The sequence below is a fragment of the Heterodontus francisci genome, chromosome 18 (genome assembly GCF_036365525.1).
Source record: "Heterodontus francisci isolate sHetFra1 chromosome 18, sHetFra1.hap1, whole genome shotgun sequence".
In the NCBI taxonomy this organism is placed as follows: Eukaryota; Metazoa; Chordata; class Chondrichthyes; order Heterodontiformes; family Heterodontidae; genus Heterodontus; species Heterodontus francisci.
Window position 1 is genome coordinate 61,931,742 of NC_090388.1, and position 16,008 is coordinate 61,947,749.

Genomic DNA, 16,008 nt, shown 5'->3' on the forward strand with positions numbered 1-16,008 from the left:
TTATAACAGCAGTGTATACACTGGAAAGTGCTTTGGGATGTCCGGAGGATTTAAAAAGAGCTATATAAATGAAAGTTCTTTCTTTCTTACTGCCCTGTGATGCTAAGCTCAATTGTTGTTCCCACACAATCACTGTGGTTGAGATCAAAATAGTTTTCTGATTTGGATCTATAATATATATATCTATGAAAGTTTTCATATAAGGAGAAGTAAATTGCCTTTGACTGGCTGAATTCAAAAGAAATGCCTGCAAGGCCTGCTGAGTCACGTCTCATGGTTGATATAAAAGAAGGGCTAATCACCATGGAAACCTGCATAACTGAGTAAAATCGACGACAGAGGAAAAAGGGACTGGAATGCCAATCTGTCCCTGAGTTGTATTCAAAGGAGCCAATTGTGAATAAGGAAAGTCAATGCAAACCATACATGGAATCAGAACTGGAAATTCTGGAACAAGGGCAGAAAACAACTGGCCTAAGAATTTGGGGAGTATGAACTGTCAAGGGGAGTATGAAAATGACCACATGGAGGCAGCTTTCTCTCTCGCTCGCTCTCTGCCCCACTGCTTCTTCCAGCCTATGGCTGTCATGATTCTAAAAAAGATAACAGGTGCTATTCCAAAGCCTTGGCATTGTAACATCTATAAGGCCTCAACACACCTCAAAGCTGGGGCCAACTCTAAATATACAGTTAACCTTTTTTTTCTGGGGTTAGTATACTTTTGTTCTTTTCTTTAATAAGGGTATGGATTTTGGAATGAGAAGCCTAACCATTTCTTTAAAACAATTCTAATTATCTTGAAATTCTCTTCACTGCCAATTGTATATAAACTACAGATACTATTTGACTGAAGGTACATATTTTCCTGGTATGTAATAAATGATCTTTTTAAATCCCATGAGTTATGCCTGGAGCTTCTTATTAGAACAGAGTCCATTCAATTAAATATAACATTTCAATTGCGTGGAGATAAAAAGGTATTTCTTCAAATTAAGTAAAGAACAAAATTACAGCGTGCCTTTTGTCCCTGTAGATCTGTACTTTGTCCATGAATCAGACTTAAAAACTGGTGCACAAATTTGCATAAATAGCTGTGTGTAGGCCAAATGCCTCAATTGTGCACAACTGATTCAGACATATTGTTCCCAAATCTCTATTGATGCCAAATCTGTAAGCATTTTAACACATTTATCAGGTTGTTAATGCATCACAAGGAAAATGTGCTTTTTTCATTAGAATGGCACTTATCAGTATCAACTAGTCAGATCTATTGGAAAGCAGGACTGAAGCATACCAAAACTAATCAGACATTTCTTTCTCCCACATAAACACAAACTTACAGTAGAAAGCTTTAAAGATAAGCTGATGGGCACTGTGCATCCCTGTTATGGATGTATTTAATATTTCTTCTCGAAGAGGTTTTACATAACAAATACATTCCTTCAGTCCAGCTTTTAAAACCTTTTTACTTTTTTCAAAAGGAAAAGTTCTGGGTCGTGTTCCATTGTTGTTTTATGGGGAGGTTCATTTTCTTCAAGATTGATTAGTTTTTTTTTTCAAATATAAGGAAGATATTCTTTGCTGTGAATGCAATAACTGCCTTTTATTTGAGCATTCCTGTCTACAATTACTGTCACTTATGGAATTGCTCGGGCTTTAAGATAAAATAGGGATTTTAAAAAATACTACATTGAGGATGCATTTGCACCACGGGCATTGTGCTGATGCAAAGCAGTTGTACTTCATACCAGTATCCTCTACAGTAATAGAATAAATGGAGCCTAAATCTGCACTCAGAACACAACCTGACACCACAGTGAAATGGAAGAACATTGAAAATCAATTTGCACCATAACAGTTGGTGCAAAGCTGAAATTGTTTCACATCAAGAAATAAATTGTAAGTTCACCCTGAGATACTTATTTTTCATATTTTACTATGGTGTATTACCATACTGTTGGTCTATCACTTATATTCTGTAAGCTGCTTATTCACTGTTGAAGGCTCCTTTGTTACCGTGCAATATCCGGGGAGAGAGCTTGCAACTCCCATATTGAAGCAGTCAACATCCACAGGAAAATGTGAAGAGTGACATTAATAATTATAGATTGTAAACCGCAGTCCGAATGCACTCAGTCATGACCAGCTGAGAGTTCAAACCTCAACTCTTGTTTTCTGTTTCTGCAAACCACATTTTTTTTGCACTTTCATTTTTAATGGATTTTTTTGATTGTTGAACAAGAAACGAATAAACCTTTTGACAGGATCAAAAATGCAACCTATTGTAGAAAATGATTGTGGAAAAGAATAGCTGGTGAATGTTTAATACAGTCATATGACTTGCCTTTGTCTGATACTTTGACAGAGCTATAACCTGTTCATTTTATATAAGTTAATACCTCACTACATTAGGCGACAAAGGAATGTCATATGGGCATGTTAAATATTCTACAGCTAATTACAAAGCACAGTAATTTCTAGTTTCATATTTTAATGTTATAAAAACACAAAATGTTGATCATTTAAAAGTGGTAAAACAATGTTTAGGTATGGCCCTTCATCAAGATTTGGTCTAAAGTTAAGTTTTGATGATATTGCCTCATTCTTATTTCTACTGAAGCTATTTAAAAATAAAAAAAATATTCATTTAAAAAGGTAAAATCAGCACATCATCAATCCAGGTAATCCTCTTGCTTCCTACAGGCTGCCATGGGTCAAGGAGACGAACAATTGTGATAGCAATAAAAACAGAAAATACTGGAAAACATTCAGCAGGTCAGAGAGCAGGCTGAATTTTATGAGTGCACCACAGTTCACGGCGGCGCACTATAAGAACGGCGTGCATCCCATGCGGATGCACCGTGCTGAGCCCCCGTGATACTATGTGCGGGGGCTCATTTAAATAGAGGGGGCGAAGCAGCTACCCCCCCCCCGATGACGTTGGGGGGGAGCATCCGCATCCCCGGCAACGGAGTCCTGCACCAGCGCCATTTTTAAAGGGCTTTAAGCCTTTACAAAGAAGTTTAATTTTTAAAGGGTATAAAATAAAGGATCTTTAATACGTTGAAAGATAAACGATGGAGGCCCTTCCCCAACCCCCCCCCCAGTGGTCATTTCAGGCAATGAAATGACCGTCAGTTGTTTATTCCAATACTTGAACTTTCCCCCCAGCCTCCAATCTTTTGCCCTTCAACCCCTTCCCACCATTCCCATGTCCAATAAAAATTGACTTAACTGCTCCTCCGCCCCTCCCACCCTGTAAGTTTTATTTCTCCCCCCTCCCCACCAGGCTCCCGCCCGGAACTCCGTACAGAGTTCCAAAGGCACGCAGAGCACTAACAGCGGCCGTACTTTTGGAGTGGGATGGCCGCTGCCTGCAGGTATGTTTATTTAAATATTTCAGATGTTCATTTACATACACTGATGAAGGGCCCACTGCCAGGCGGCGGGGGCCCGCACCGAGGTCCTGCCGCCTCCAGTAATATGCAGCGGGCCCTTCTTGACGCCATGGGTCGAGGTGGGCCTCTCCCTGCAGCATTTTACTGGCCCCCACGCCGTGACCCAAATGTTACTTGATCTGCTGTGTGTTTTGCAGCATTTTCTGTCTTTATTTCAGATTTTCAGTATCCAGTATTTTGCTTTTGTTTAAATGTGATCGCAAGATTGTTTTATCTTGCATATGTAGAAGGCCCTGCCAGTTATTATAGGTATTTGTTGTAATAGGTTTCAGTTCATAGATGAACATGCTTTCCCCTCCCCACCCTTCACCCCTACAAAACAGGTTTGTATATTTTTTTTGTTAATGGTGAAAAGGTCCTATATATACAGTTGCAGTGTCAATATCTGAGTCTAAATCCCCAATGAAGGAACTGGATTCAGTAAAGTTCTAATGAAGGCCTCACTGCTAGTATTGTTTTCATATTTAAAATACTCGTAAGCCTTTCAGGAGAAATTATTTCTGACTTGAAAAGCAAAACTATAGTAGGTTCCACAATGCTGGAAAATGAACAAAATAAAGTGTCAAAATCAATGTCTTTTGAAGAGGGATGTCAAATTCCCAGTTCACCCACAAAAATAGACTTCATGCCTCCAGTTTTCACATGTTCCTTAAGTAATTTCTAAACCATTAATTCTGCAAACTGTACTTTTGTGTATTTTAGATGTTTTCCCCCCACAATATGGTGGAGTGTTGGCAATATTTGCAGTTTAGATAATAACAACTCCTGTCTCTACAGCATTTTCAGTCTAATACTCTGTCTTGTGTATCCGCACCATCACTAAGATCGGTTATTTCCACCTCCGTCACCGTCCAACTCCACCCCTGCCTCAGCTCATCTGCTGCTCAAACCCTCGTCCATGCTTTTATCTCTAGACTTGACTATTTTGATGCACTCCTGGCTGGCGTCCTACATTCTACCCTCCGTAAACCTGAGGTCATCTGAAAATCTGTTGCCTATGTCCTTAATCACACCAAGTTCCATTCACCCACCACCCCTGTGCTCGCCGACCTACATTGGATCTTGCTTAAATAACATCTTGATTTTAAAATTCTCATCCTAGTTTTCAAATCCTTCCATGACCTTGCCCCCCTTCCCCATTTCTGCAATCTCCTCCAGCCCCACAACCCTCTAGATATATATGCTCCTCTAATTCTGGCCTTGAGCATCCCTGATTTTAATTGCTCCACCATTGGTGGCTGTGCCTTCAGCTCCCTGGGCCCTAAGCTCTGGAATTCCCTCCCTAAACCTCTCTTCCTCTCTACCCTCTTTAAAATGCTCTTTGACTAAGCTTTTGGCCATCTACCCTAATATCTCGTTATATGGCTCAGTGTCAAATTTTGCATGATAATCTCCTGTGAAGCACCTTGGGACGTTTTACTATGTTAATGGTGCTATATAAATACAAGTTGTTGTTTCTCAAGGCCGATTTTGAGGTGTCACTTTATTTGAAAGGTTGTCATGTATAGACTACTTTTGATTTCCCTTAATACTTTCTCTATGTGAGCACATGAATTAAAAGGCATTTGGAAAATGTGAAACAATATTATTGCTCTGACATTTTTGTAGTAAAGAGAACAATTTCACCTGGATGAGACTACTATATCTCATTAACTTGTATAATAAGTTGCTGGTTTGGTGAGGCTTGGTTACATTGGCACAAAGAACAGTATAGTCTGCCTGGTCTGTCTTAGACATGCTGTAATGTCCAAGTTTTAAAGTAACTTTGACCCAATAATTAAACATCTATCCTTTCTTCTTTGTCTTGCCTTTAGAAATGATCAGTTTTCTTGATTTTCCTTTGCATGTTTATTGATGTGGTCACCCTGCAGCTTAAGAGCATGCAGGGAGAGGGGGAATGGGTGACCACCAAGCAGTCAAGAAGAAACAAGCAGGTAGTGCAGGAGTCTCCTGAGTGCATCTCACTCTCCAACCAGTATTCTGTTCAAAATACTGATGAAAGTGATGGTTCATCTGGAGAGTGCAGCCAGAGCTAAGCCCATGGCACCACAGTGGCTCAGCTGTATAGGGGGACACGGAGAAGACTGGAAGAGCAGTTGCGATAGGAGATTCGACAGTTAGGGGAAAAGACCGGTATGTCTACGGCCATAGACATGAATCCAGGATGGTATATTGCCTCCCTGGTGCCAGGGTTAAGGATGTCTTGTAATGGCTGCACAGAACCCAGAGGAGGGAGTTTGAACAGCCAGTAGTCGGGCCTAGCACAGATCCCTGTGGCACACCACTCGTTACATCTTGCCAACCAGAAAATGACCCATTTATGCCTATTCTCTGCTTCCTGTTAGCTAGCCAATCTTCTATCCATGCCAAAATTTTACCCCCGCCACCATGAGCTTTTATTTTCCACAATAACCTTTGATGTGGCACCTTATCAAATGCCTTCTGGAAATCCAAGTACAGCACATCTACCAGTTCCCCTTTATCCACAGCACATGTTACTTCTGTAACATTCAAGAGAGAATTGGATTGTTATCTGACAAGGCAGAATGTGCAGGGGTACAGGGAGAAGGCAGGGGAATGGCACTAGGTGACTTTCTCCTTCAGAGAGCCTGCACAGACACGATGGGCTGAATGGTCTCTTCTATAAATGTAGGTGTTTCCCCAGTAAAAGCAATGGGAACAGTTCATGTAGTACAATGAACTATTGACACCTTGTGGCAATTAGTCAGAAAACGCTGTGAACTTATATTTGTTAACCAGTGCCTCATACGGGACAATACTTACTACATGTGCGATGAATTATGCAAACAGCTTCACTGATAGCATTGTGAGTAAATGCACCACATGAGCAACGTCTAAGTAATCCTTAGGCAGTTAGCTGATCTCACTTCAGTCAATAATTGGGTACTGCAATTAGAATTAGAATTAGAATATTACAGCGCAGTACAGGCCCTTCGGCCCTCGATGTTGCGCCGATCATCTGACCTACACTATTCCATTTACATCCATATGTCTATCCAATGACCACTTAAATGCCCTTAAAGTTGGCGAGTCTACTACTGTTGCAGGCAGGGCGTTCCACGCCCCTACTACTCTCTGCGTAAAGAAACTACCTCTGACATCTGTCCTATATCTTTCACCCCTCAACTTAAAGCTATGTCCCCTCGTGTTTGCCATCCTCATCTGAGGAAAAAGACTCTCACTATCCACCCTATCTAATCCTCTGATTATCTTGTATGTCTCTATTAAGTCACCTCTCCTCCTCCTTCTCTCTAACAAAAACAACCCCAAGTCCCTCAGCCTTTCCTCGTAAGACCTTCCTTCCATACCAGGCAACATCCTAGTAAATCTCCTCTGCACCCTTTCCAAAGCTTCCACATCCTTCCTATAATGCGGTGACTAGAACTGCACGCAATACTCAAGGTGCGGCCTCACCAGAGTTTTGTACAGCTGCATCATGACCTCGTGGCTCCGAAACTCGATCCCCCTACTAATAAAAGCTAACACACCATATGCCTTCTTAACAGCCCTATTAACCTGGGTAACAACTTTCAGGGATTTATGTACCTGGATACCAAGATCTCTCTGCTCATCTACACTACCAAGAATCTTCCCATTAGCCCAGTACTCTGCATTGCTGTTACTCCTTCCAAAGTGAATCACCTCACACTTCTCCGCATTAAACTCCATTTGCCATCTCTCAGCCCAGCTCTGCAGCCTATCTATGTCCCTCTGTACCCTACAACACCCTTCGACACTATCCACAACTCCACCGGCCTTCGTGTCATCCGCAAATTTACTAACCCACCCTTCTACACCCTCATCCAGGTCGTTTATAAAAATGACAAACAGCAGTGGCCCCAAAACAGAACCTTGCGGTACACCACTAGTAACTAAACTCCAGGATGAACATTTGCCATCAACCACCACCCTCTGTCTTCTTTCAGCTAGCCAATTTCTGATCCAAAGCTCTAAATCACCTTCAACCCCATACTTCCATATTTTCTGCAATAGCCTACCGTGGGGAACCTTATCAAATGCCTTACTGAAATCCATATACACCACATCCACGGCTTTACCCTCATCCACCTGTTTGGTCACCTTCTCGAAAAACTCAATAAGGTTTGTGAGGCACGACCTACCTTTCACAAAACCGTGCTGACTATCGCAAATGAACTTATTCTTTTCAAGATGATTATAAATCCTGTCTCTTATAACCTTTTCCAACATTTTACCCACAACCGAAGTAAGGCTCACAGGTCTATAATTACCAGGGCTGTCTCTACTCCCCTTCTTGAACAAGGGGACAACATTTGCTATCCTCCAGTCCTCCGGCACTACTCCTGTTGACAATGACGACTTAAAGATCAACAACAACGGCTCTGCAATCTCCTCCCTGGCTTCCCAGAGAATCCTAGGATAAATCCCATCTGGCCCAGGGGACTTATCTATTTTCACTCTTTCCAAAATTGCTAACACCTCCTCCTTGTGAATCTCAATCCCATCTAGCCTAGTAGGCTGTATCTCAGTAATCTCCTCGGCAACATTTTCTTTTTCTACTGTAAATACTGATGAAAAATATTCATTTAACGCTTCCCCTATCTCCTCTGATTCCGCACACAACTTCCCACTACTATCCTTGATTGGCACTGTTCTAACTCTTATCATTCGTTTATTCCTGATATACCTATAGAAAGCCTTAGGGTTTTCTTTGATCTTATCCGCCAATGACTTCTCGTGTCCTCTCCTTGCTCTTCTTAGCCCTCCCTTTAGATCCTTCCTGGCTAACTTGTAACTCTCAAGCGCCCTAACTGAGCCTTCACGTCTCATCCTAACATAAGCCGCCCTCTTCCTCTTGACAAGCGCTTCAACTTCTTGAGTAAACCACGGCTCCCTCGCTCGACAACTTCCTCCCTGCCTGACAGGTACATACTTATCAAGGACACGCATTAGCTGCTCCTTGAATAAGCTCCACATTTCGTTTGTGCCCATCCCCTGCAGCTTCCTTCCCCATCCTACACATCCTAAATCTTGCCTAATCGCGTCATAATTTCCTTTCCCCCAGCTATAATTCTTGCCCTGCGGTATATACCTGTCCCTGCCCATCGCTAAGGTAAACCTAACCGAATTGTGATCACTATCGCCAAAGTGCTCACCTACATCTAAATTGAACACCTGGCCGGGTTCATTACCCAGTACCAAATCCAATGTGGCATCGCCCCTGGTTGGCCTGTCCACATACTGTGTCAGAAAACCCTCCTGCACACACTGGACAAAAACTGACTCATCTAAAGTACTCAAACTATAGTATTTCCAGTCAATATTTGGAAAGTTAAAGTCCCCCATAACCACTACCCTGTTACTCTCGCTCCTGTCGAGAATCATCTTCGCTATCCTTTCCTCTACATCTCTGGAACTATTCGGAGGTCTATAGAAAACTCCCAACAGGGTGACCTCTCCTCTCCTGTTTCTAACCTCGGCCCATACTACCTCAGTAGACGAGTCCTCAAACGTCCTTTCTGCCGCTGTAATACTTTCCTTGATTAACAATGCCACACCCCCCCCTCTTTTACCCTCTTCTCTGTTCTTACTGAAACATCTAAATCCCGGAACCTGCAACATCCATTCCTGCCCCTGCTCTACCCATGTCTCTGAAATGGCCACAACATCAGGATCCCAGGTACCAACCCATGCTGCAAGCTCACCCACCTTATTCCGGATGCTCCTGGCGTTGAAGTAGACACACTTTAAACCAAGTTCTTGCTTGCCAGTGCCCTCTTGCGTCCCTGTAACCTTATCCCCTACCTCACTACTCTCAACAGCCTGTACACTGGAACTACAATTTAGGTTCCCATTCCCCTGCTGATTTAGTTTAAACCCCCCCCGAAGAGCACTAACAAATCTCCCCCCCAGGATATTGGTACCCCTCTGGTTCAGGTGAAGACCATCGTGTTTGTCGAGGTCCCACCTACCCCAGAAAGAGCCCCAATTATCCAGGAAACCAAAACCCTCCCTCCTACACCATCCCTGCAGCCACGTGTTCAACTCCTCTCTCTCCCTATTCCTCTCTTCGCTAGCACGTGGCACAGGCAACAACCCAGAGATAACAACTCTGGTTGTTTTCAGTCCTCCTGGGCTGGGGAAGGGAAGTGAATTAGGCAGGGTTTCTGTCCCTGACAATCATCCAGAGACTGTAACTGGAAATTCAGTGTGGACTTTGAGATCAAATCCCTCTGTTTTGAACAATATGAGCTGAATTTTCACCTTGGGGGCGGGAAACGGAAGTCGGGACTGTTTCCGGGTTCCTAACCCAACCCCAGGGGTAGCAGAATTAACTCAGGATTTTCGTGGTTTGGAGACGAGTTTGGCAGCCAATTAATAGCCATGGGGGAAGGAACAAAGGTGGGCCAGATGAAATGCAGGCCCAATCTAAACTTCCCACAGCATCCATTACTATGGCTGCCATGTGAGTGTTGAAGGAGCACCAAGAAGGTAGTCATTGAGTCATTGCTGTCCCCCATGATGTCATAGGAAAGCCAGAGGCCTGGCACCCAGGGCAGGGCAGCCCCTTGATTCTCAGACAACAGCCATGAACTAATGCTGGAGGCCGTGAGGTAGAGGAGGGAGGTCCTCTTTCCAGAGGGTGGCAGGAGGAGGCCACCCACCCAGACAAAGCAGACCTGGGTTGCAATAGCAGCCACTTTCAGGGGCAAAGGTATCATTGGATAATCCTGGATTCAATGCAGCAAAAGGTTCAATGACATTATAAGCTCTGCCAAGGGAGTGCAACCCCAAACCCTCAGGACAGGCCTCTGGTCATGAACTCTCCAGCAAACACACTCCCTGAGAAGCCTCAGGCGGCATGCTGCTCCTGAACATGGGTGTGGTATGCGCCCAGGACACTTACTCACCCCCTTCAGCATGGCTGAGAACCATAGTGCTGCTGAGGATCTGTCACCACTGAAACATGCAGCTTCTGATGAATGGGGCAGATGCCATTGGCAAAGAGGACAGCAGCACCTTATTTCACTCTCTTTTGTCCTTGCAGGGGAAACGGGCACATAATGCCCAGGATTGGGTGTAAATTGGCAGAGGGGAGCTGTACTTTCAGATGATTGCACCAATGGAAGGCAGCATGATGGAGGTAGCCAGGATTACGGACAAGGAGGAAATTGGAACTCATGATGGAGACGGTGATTACAGAGGGCAAGACCCTCCTTAAGGGGGTGAAGTGCACGCCACCCTGTCTAACAGCATGCCTATCACTGAGTTGCTTTGGGAAGCCTCAGCACTGCAGCAGCGTCTACTTTGATAGGCTACCTCGATTGGTCTTTTCTTGTGTCACCCACAAGTGCAGATGTCCACCCAATGACACCTTCTCCCTTCCCTCTGTAGATCCAGAAAATAGGGCACAAAACCAAAGAAGCACCATCACACCTGACAAACGCACTGTCCACCAGCACAGATACTCTCAGCTCACTGGGTCCTGGCACAAAGTGATAGAAGGGGTCATCGACAGTGCTATCACTGATGCTCAGTTTGGGTTTCACCAGGGCCACTCAGCTCCTGACGTCATTACAGCCTTGGTCCAAACATAGACAAAAGAGCTGAACTCCAGAGGTGGGGTGAGAGGGTCTGCCCTTGACATAAAGGCAGCATTTGACCAAGTATGGCATCAAGAAGCCCTAGCAAAACTGGAGTCAATGGGAATCAGGGGGAAAACTCTCCGCTGGTTGGAGTCAAACCTAACACAAAGGAAGATGGTTGTTGTTGTTGGAGGTCAATCATCTCAGTCCCAGGACATCACTGCAGGAGTTCCTCAGGGTAGTGTCCTAGGCCCAACCATCTTCAACTGCTTCATCAATGACCTTCCTCCAATCATGAGGCCAGAAGTGGGGATGTTCGCTGATAATTGCACTATGTTCAGCACCATTTGTGACTCCGAAGATACTGAATCAGCCCATGTTCAGATGCAGCATGACCAGGACAACATCCAGGCTTGGGCTGATAAGTGGCAAGTAACATTTGTACCACACAAGTACCAGATAATGACCATCTCAAACAAGAGAAAATCTAACCATCTCTCTTTGATGTTCAATGGCATTACCATCGCTGAATCTCCCACTATCAACATCCTGGGGGTTACCATTGACCAGAATCTGAACGGGACCAGCCACATAAACACTGTGGCTACAAAAGTAAAGGAGCCTCTGGGGAACAGTGATCAATGAGCAGGTCAGAGACTGGGAATTCTGTGGCGAGTAACTCATCTCCTGTTTTCTCAATGCCTGTCCACCATTTCCAAGGCAGAAGTTAAGAGTGTGATGGAATTCTCTCTACTTGCCTGGATGGGTGCAGCTCCAACAACACTCAAGAAGCTTGACACCATCCAGGGCAAAGCAGCCCATTTGATTGGCATCCCATCTACCACCTTCAACCTTCACTCCCTTCACCACCGACGCACAGTGGCAGCAGTGTGTACCATCTACAAGATGCACTGCAGCATCTCACCAAAGCTCCTTAGACAGTACCTTCCAAACCCATGACCTCTACCAACTAGAAGGACAAGGGCAGCAGGTGCATGGGAACACCACCACCTGCAAACTCCCCTCCAAGTCACACACCATCCTGACTTGGAACTGTATCGCTGTTCCTTCACAGTCGTTGGGTCAAAATCCTGGAACTCCCTTCCTAACAGCACTGTGGGTGTACCTACACCCCAAGGACTGCAGCGTTCAAGAAGGCAGCTCACCACCACCTTCTCAAGAGCAATTAGGGATGGGCAATAAATGCTGGCCTAGCCAGCAAAGCCCACATCCCACGAACGAATAAAAAAAATATTTAGATAGGATGGCACTGGGTGAGGAGCGCAGCACTAGTGTGCAGGAGGAGGTGGCAGAGGCAGTTAAGGGCAGTTCCTCTCAGAGCAGGGAGGACAGACACAGTCCTGCTTAGCTCGGCACAGATGCAGGGCCTCAGAATTCACAGGAAATGAGGCTGTAACTGGAAGAGCAGCAGGAGATGAGTTCCCACATGTCAGATTTCCCTGAGGCAGTGCAGGGTCAGAGGCAGAGTTTGGAGGAATCCATCCAGCTCATGTGTGCCACAATGGCTCAGGGCTATGAGTGCATGAGCTCCTCCATTGAGAGAGTGGCCAATCTTGTGGAGAGCCATATGCAGCAGCACTTGGAGTGTATGCAGGGAATACACAATTTGTAGCCTGGGCTGGTCAGTGGCACTGGTAGTAGAGAGATGATTGGAATGGATGCCAGTTGTGCCTCATCTGGTGTCCTCCTCCAGCCATCAAGTGCACCAGACAAGGGCTGAGGATGTCATGGAGGAGGATGAGTGTGCCTCCCCTCATAAAGTGCCTTCATCAGCCTTGGCCGCTCTGACAGCTGGAACCTCTGTGCAACTGGGCCAAGTGATAGGGGTTGCCCCTGCAATGATTCAGGTGCAGCAGCCTCTGGAAATGCCCCTCTTCGACAAGGACAACCGCCAATTACACCTCAGCTGCAAGCCGAGACAAGTGAGCAGGTTGTTTCCACCTCCTCCGAGGCCACAAGAAGTGGCTGAGCGTGGAGGCCGCTGCATCATCTGGAGCACTGAGTAGGTCACTGGGGCATTCCTCTTACTGTCTCTGTGCATTGTTTCCCTTTCTTAGCACTTGAGAAATAATGAATCTTTAAGCCACATGTTTGAGACTCCTTTTATTGCTGGCGTGACAAGAAAAGTGGTATGAGGTGGTAAAGGAGATCAAGGGTTCCTCCATGGTGAGGGGAAAGCCTCTGGGCAGATGTGCATCCTTCATTGGTGGTAAGAGTATAGATGTTTCAGGCTGCGTCTTCAATGGATATGTTAGCACATGCCCTTCATCCTGGGTCAGAGGGATTTAGTTGAACTGTTCCTGAATCAAATGATCCTTGGCATTCATGGCATCCTGATGAGACCTATATACCTCACGCCATGCCATGCCTGGCCACCTCCTTGTCCAACTGGGGCATTTCGGTGTTCTGCAGCTTCCCCCTCCACCTCTACTTCCTCCTCCTCCTCTCCCTGTGATGAACTATTTGGTTCCAGGGCCTTTCTGTTCTCAATTTCCACAACTCTCTGGAGGGCCATGTAATGGAGAGCGCAGCAGACTGCCAGAATGAGCGAGACCCTTACAGGAGTGCATTGCAGGGTGCTACACGACAGGACTGGGCACTAGAATAGCATCTTGAGAAGTCCGATGGCCTGCTCTATGGTTCTCCGAGTGAATATATGACATTGGTTGTATCACCTCTGTGTCTTTCTCTGGGGGCTCCCAGAGAAGGGTCAGTAGCCATCTCTTCAAGGGATATCCCTGGTCTCCGCAGATCCATCCATGGACTTTGGGGGTAGGAGTGAAGATCTACGGTAGCTTGGACTGCTGGAAGATGAAGGAGTCGTGGCAGCTGCCAGGACAGTGATCACACACATGGAGAAAGCTCTTGTTGTGGTTGCAGATCAGCTGAACGTTGAGGGAGTGGAAGTCCTTCCTGTAGATGAATTGTATTGGCCTGTCACTGGGTGCCCTAATGGCCACATGGGTGAAATCAATGATGCCCTGCACCTGGTGGAATCCAGCGTTGGCAACAAAACCCACTGCCCTCTGTACCTGTGAGGCCGTGGCTGTTGTGAACTGAGTGTGCTGTCCATCTCTGACAAAGAGAACATCTATGACCTGCAAGATGCAATTGTGTGCTGCCATTTGCGAGATTCCACCAAACTCCACAGCTGAGCCTTGCCAGGAGTCAAAATGAAAGAATTTCAAGGTCAAAGTGACTTTGACAGCTACTAGCAGGGCATGATGGCCAGTGCTGCGAGGACTAAAGTCTTCGGCAATGCGGGTACAAACATCTGTGACCATCTGCCCGGAGAGTCGCAATTTCCTGCAGCACTGGGTCTCTGTCATCTCCAGGTCGCCCCATCTTTGGCTGTCGATCATATGGTGAGGATATGGCCTCTTTGTCCTTCCTGCCCCTCGTTCCTCTCCTCTGCTCTCCTGATGCCCAGGGTTCTGCCTTTCCTGCAGAGGATATTGCTCCTTATTGCCACTAGGCCCAAAATCTGAGAGTTGTGCTCCATTGACAGCTACAGCCTTCCTTGTGCTCAGTTAGTTGCCCAATTCCCCGTGGCAGTCTTGCTCCCTGCTTTTTGCTCCCATGCCAGGAGGGCGATGATCCCCTGCACTGCCCAAGCACTTGCTGCCCACTCACCCCGGCATCTGCGCAGCACCAAGGGCACCTGTTTGTCAATGGCCGAGTCTTTCACTTTGTCACTGAACCTTTTATGGGCCCAGGCCAATTCCCTGGTGTGGCCTTGATGGGCCCACTCTATACTCACCTCCTTTCACATGGTCGGTCCCAGAAAGCACATGTAGCCCATGAAAATTTCAACTCCTCCCCAATGCCCCCACCTATTAACAGCCAACACAGCACCTTAAGGAGTGAAAGGGAGAAAACTGGTTCACAAATTGTGGTATGTAAAACTTTATTTACACTATTCAAGAAAGAGTACTCATAGAATCATATAGCACAGCGAGGAGACCATTTGGTCTCTCATGTCTGTCCTGGCTTTTCGAAAGAGGCATCCAATATTATCTCAGGAATGGCATAAAATTCTTAGCAAATAGTATTTAATGAAACTCCCAGAGGTCTTCTCTGTATCAGGCTGCTGGCATGACTTTACCTTCGAGCTACTTCTCAAGTGAGGTTTTGGCTTTGATTGGATTTTTCTGGCAGAGCCGTCAGAAAAGTAGCTCTGGGAGCTTCATATTTTCCCAGATACACATTTAAATGACAATCCACTGCTGGAAACAATTTACCAGCAAGAACTAGTGATGCATTTAAAATTGGATCATTAAAATTAATTTTCCCATACGACAATCACACATGATGCAAATGTTTTATTCTCGCGAGTGTTTCATCTCACTCGCCAGGTCACGCAAATGCATTTTTTAAGTTTGTTTCCATGATTAAATTGATTATTTTAACCCTCTGATTTAATAATTTAATTTTATTGCTTATATTCTTTAAGGTCCCTTCTTGTCACATCATCTTGCCCTGAATTTCATGATCAGTGGCACACACTACTGACCTCAAAGAGAGCTGCCACAGAGATCTAGTGATTTTGATGCCGTGGATTTCCCCTGTTCCTGACGTTAGTTTGAATCTGGAACCACGTCAAGGGGATCTCCCAGCATTCAGCAACAGTGATGTCATCAAGCAGGGGAAGCAACCAATCACATTGAAGCATTCTCACAGGCAGCAAACCAGGAAGTAAAATGTACCAATTATCATTCACTTTTAATTAAATTTTAGACAGTGAAATAAATGATTGGGACATTCACATGTAATTAAAGTAGAGCTGAAATATCAAGAACAAACTTTTTAAAAAAAATTAAAATGTGAACATTTCCACAAATATAAAATTAGATTTTCAATGTAAAGGTTTTCAGCATTAATTATGGTAATATCATAAAAAATCCAATTATACCTCATTAAACAAGGTGTAATATTTCAAGGGT

General features: G+C 45.0%; 1 long non-coding RNA gene across 1 annotated transcript in view; it reads left to right on the forward strand.

The window, feature by feature from the left end:
• Window positions 1-3,254: 3,254 nt before the first annotated feature.
• LOC137379676 (uncharacterized) overlaps window positions 3,255-16,008 on the forward strand; it is a 69,354-nt gene continuing 56,600 nt past the window's right edge. The window contains exon 1 of the long non-coding RNA XR_010976887.1: window positions 3,255-3,380. This is a non-coding gene — a long non-coding RNA (uncharacterized lncRNA). The remainder of the gene's footprint in view (window positions 3,381-16,008) is intronic.